We start from the raw sequence: 4655 nt of genomic DNA, 5'->3' as shown, positions 1-4655 counted from the left end.
CAGATCACCCCATTTTCCTTGGTACTTTTGAATACTTACCCAGCCATAGTTTAATTTTAAATCACCAACAGAAACCTGTTCAAAGTTTAAAGATTTGTTCAAAAAGATTAATCTGTATTAAACACTAAAAATAATCATTTTTTCTCAACACAAGTTATTTTATCACACGTCATACTTTGAGATCGGATTTAAGTGTCCATATATTTTTCACAAATCATTGATTCATTACCCTGTATAAGCGCCCGCATGTCGGTTACGCTCTGCATCGCTTCTCCTGCTTTTCCGGACACCGCGGTCCAGGATTCACCCAGCAGTTCCTCTCGGTATTTCTCACGCTCATCCATCTTGACATGAATTCCCATCTTCTCCAGTGTTGAGGCTGCTCTTGCAAGTGTAGCGAACGTCTTCGCACCAGAGTCCAGGTAGATTTTCAGCTGGGCAGGAAAAGGCGACACTGCTCTCACGTTTTTGTCTTTCAGTTGTTTGATAATTTCTCGTACCTGTTTGCGTTTCTTCTGTATGTTCGCAGTGTAATCTTGGTCGAAGTATATCCTTCGGCCGTGGTGGGTAACATCACGTCTATTCCATGCCGTCTGTATTACTTTTTCTTTCACTCTGTAGTTGGAGAACCTGACGATGATTGACCGCAGGGGAGTGGAGTCTTTAGGCTTTGTATTTAACGACTGGTGGGCCTTCTCCAAACAGAGATCCATATCCTTCGGTAGTCTGAGTGAGGTACGCATCATATCAGTTACGAAGGAGATCATGTCGCTCTTTTCTTCTCCTTCAGGTATCCCATAGATGCGTAGATTGTTGCACCTCGCTGTTGATTCAAGATTTTCACATTTAGCTGAGAGATTAGCTTCTCTCTGTAGCATGTATCGCAGCACGCAGTCAATGGCGGGCAGCTGGTCCTCCGCGTCGCTCTCCCTTTGGTTGGTGTCGGTTATTTGTTGCTCCAGTTTTGTCGTTCGTTCAAGTACGTCTTTCAGTGATGACTCAACCCTCGACAAAGTAGCTTTAGTATTGTTTGAAGCATCCTGTGTTCCTTTCTCAATTGTATTAGCTCTGCAAGCACAGTCTCCATGTTGTCTTTCTGTTCACTCACGTCTGATGGGGTTTCAGGATCTTGGCAGATTTCTTTACGCGAGGCTGATTTACTTTTCTTATCAGCTTCATTTCTGAGAATAGACATTTTTATTTTTGTAATAAGTCGATTTGTTGTAAAATATGTATGATATCATTAAATAGGCTAGTTTTTAAGGACCTTTCCTCGGAGTAGGACAATCAAGCTGCTTCTCTTTTCATTGCATCACCGGAAGTCCAGCACTGTCCTTTTTTTGTCTTGCTTTCAATTGTGTCGATCCTTTTCTTCAAGTTATTGTTTTCCTCAACAGCAAAGTCAATTGAAGTTTTGAGCCCCTCAATTTTTAAGCGTCGCTGACCGGTGCGGTGTCTAAGCAGGAGTTGATTGTCTTGGACAGTGATGTCAGGATAATTTTTGCTTTTGTGTTCGCCTTGTACAACAGGACTTTTTTTTTTATGGGCTAGTTCTTTAGAAGGGGTACCCTATGGTGAAACATTCAGCAGAAGGAAGTCTTCATCAATGGTGTCATCATCCATCTTAGTGTAGTCATATCTAATGGCCATCAAGTTGTTGCTGGTGGTGACTGTTGAGTTTTTGCCATTTTAGAAGATCTCTTTGTCTTGAGAAAACATTTTACCTTCAGAAAGGATAGGCTCTCATTTTAAAAGAATATTAAACATTGTGTATTAGTTGAGAGTTTCCCAATAAATTAATCGAATGCCATCTTGTTCCGGGTCTCCATGTGCACTGCACATTGCACAGCAGCTCAGCTTACCAATGAAACGTGACCTACCGCGGCCACCAGGGGGCCCCCAAGAGCAATTTATTTTTTTCTGTTTGCCCATATAGCCAATTATTTCTACATGATATATATTATTGTAAAAAAAAAAAATCACAACTTTATAATGAAGTTATGTGTTTTAGTCCATATGATCAGATAGAAATCTTTACAAAAAAAAAAAAAAAAAAATTAGTTCCACTTAGGAGACAGGGTGGAGGGAATTATGAACAGTTCCAAATACCAGACAGCAAGGGCGTAGGAACAAGTTTATCATTGGGGGGGACACATATCGGAAACCTGAAAGATCCGTAAATAACTTGAGCAAAAATGTCAAACAATAGTGTCATCAACACGTTACTCTAGTCTGACCCCTTGTAACAAGTAATCTAACGTGTTGCTATTTACAATCCAATAATCAGACTAAAGTTACGTATCCAAGTTACGTATTTGTAATTTTTTTTTTAGAAAACATATTGTTGCTTTCTTCTTTTTCCTTGGGGAGATACGTTTCATGTGTAAAACCAGAGACACAAAAATAAACGATAAAGAGATGCACATTTTCTAGCTGATGGATGAATTTTTCATTGAGTTATCAGTAGACCTGTCACAATAACAAATTTAGATTTATGATAAACAATATTATTGTTGTTTTGAGACCATTTTTAAGTAATAAAATTTAATGACAAAATAATAATGCAAGAACACAATCTGAAAGATCAGTAAATTTTTAATTATAATGAACATTTAACACTGCAACTGGAAGACATTTTAATATCCAACATATGTAAACAAAACGACAAGTCTTTGTAAATAAAATTGTCCTTCAAAAAAAGGTTTAGTTGAGACCAAAGCACCAATCTGAAAGCTTTTATCATACAGTTTGTGGTAGAAAGAGAGAAAAATAAAAAGAGAAACTATAAATTATGCCAATGGAAATTATTGAATTTGTTTTAATTTATCATGAGCACGGAGCTCGGTTCATTGTGCGCGTTGAAGCGGAAACGCAGCGCGGCTCGTGCACCTCTGGATCTTTGCAACTCGGTGCGGATCACGCGCGCCGCTCTCCCAGGCGGCTCCAAAGAAAACCTTAACTATAAACGCCACACCGCTGTCTTGGCTCAAAAAGTGCACTAAACCCGGACTGTTAAAACAGCGACTATAACTCAGCCTTCCAGAGAGAAAAAAAGGAGATGTAAGCTCGGCGGCTGGGCTGATACAGTTTATAATCAGTCTACAGTTAACTCACACTTTGTGAATAACATTAGAGTTGCTACCTGTAACTCTCCTGGCTCCGTGGCTGGACTGGCAGTTTTGGCGCCCTGAATCAAAAAACTCCGCTTCATCTCCAAGACGACGAACAAAATATGCGTCCAGTTTTTGACTTTTCCTTGCTCTCTTTTTTCCATCCTTCTCACTTTGCCGCTCCATGGAGCTCCACGCCTGTTAACTTAGTCCGTAAAAATGTTATAGCTAGTTTGCCATCTGTTGCCAAGAGACTGATGACGACGTTGGTGGACGGCTGGTGACAAGTTTTACCCAGAATACACTTGGAGACAACAAGGATGATCCTCTTGTAGATAATGCCAGTCACGTAGCATAAACATTTTATTCAATATTTTACACCGACATTGTCACTAAAATCAGTCGGTCTTGTAAAGCTTTAAGCAACCATGAGTCAACAATGACTGGGGTAGCCTCCTATATAATTCACTGGGGCAGATTTCTTTATAGTTGTATGTACACTAAATTTATTAGGAGAGGGCTCACCTTTAAAGTACGCGAGTGGAAAATTTCTAAATGGGACGTTTTTCGCAACTGAGGTGAAATTAATCGGAGGGACAAATACGCCTTCTTCCAATCCTACGCCTGTGCCAGACAGTGTTGGCACAAAACCTTCGGCCTTCCTTTAGAAAGCAGAACACCCCTGTAGGCCTGTAGGGTAAGCTAACCCTAACCCCTAACCCTAACCCTAACCCTAACCCGCCCCAGCATTTCATAGGCTGTTGATTGACTTAAAATAGGTTTTGAGCACAAAACTACATGCATTATGGGATATGCCCATAATGCATTCCGATTGTTACCAGCCAAACATTACGGCTTCTCGCCACTAGAGAGCAGCAGAGTCACCTAAAGCTGCTTTTCCCATCGAATAAAATTGAGACATCGACAAGCTAACATCAAAACGTCCAAGAAAAGAAAAAGTGATTTACAAGTAAGACTGTGATCATCATATGCTGTCATAATAGCATACATGCAGTGAGTATGCATGTGCATTAAGAGGTCTGCGGCATTTAGAGGAGCTGTCAGTTCAACTACAAAACACCCCCTGTCTAAAACTCGCCTCTCTGTTTCTTGATGATGGTCTAAATCACATGTGTCAAACTGAAGGCCCGCGGGCCACATGTGGCCCGCCATGTCATTTTATGTGGCCCGCCCCAGCATTTCATAGGCCGTTGATTGACTTAAAATAGGTTTTGAGCACGAAACTACATATCCCATAATGCATTCCGATTGTTACCAGCCAAACATTACAGCTGTTTGGCTGGTCGCGCTAGACGTTATCTTGACCGACAACATCAAAAATAAATAAATAAATAAAATCGGTCATATACTATTTTTATCCGTGAAATTACAATCATAGTAACATCGGCTATTTAGTCGCATTTTATGTGGTTTAGTTAATATTCACCGTGAATCCAGATCCCATCACAAATTAAACAGATGTATCTACATTTTCTCGTAGTGACAAAAACCACTGACTGAGGCCCCAATAACTTTTAATAAATT

The 4655-nt window shown here is 40.1% G+C and overlaps 1 long non-coding RNA gene across 1 annotated transcript in view; it reads right to left on the bottom strand.

Moving 5' to 3' along the window:
• The window catches only part of LOC107834807 (uncharacterized), a 16782-nt gene extending 12945 nt beyond the window's left edge, over positions 1–3837 (bottom strand). The window contains exon 1 of the long non-coding RNA XR_001660631.1: positions 3824–3837. This is a non-coding gene — a long non-coding RNA (uncharacterized LOC107834807). The remainder of the gene's footprint in view (positions 1–3823) is intronic.
• Positions 3838–4655: the final 818 nt, after the last annotated feature.

Source organism: Poecilia formosa, unplaced genomic scaffold (assembly GCF_000485575.1).
Source record: "Poecilia formosa unplaced genomic scaffold, Poecilia_formosa-5.1.2 Scaffold777, whole genome shotgun sequence".
Lineage (NCBI taxonomy): Eukaryota > Metazoa > Chordata > Actinopteri > Cyprinodontiformes > Poeciliidae > Poecilia > Poecilia formosa.
The sequence above is the reverse complement of the archived record's forward strand: the minus strand, read 5'-3'. Positions and strand labels throughout refer to the sequence as shown.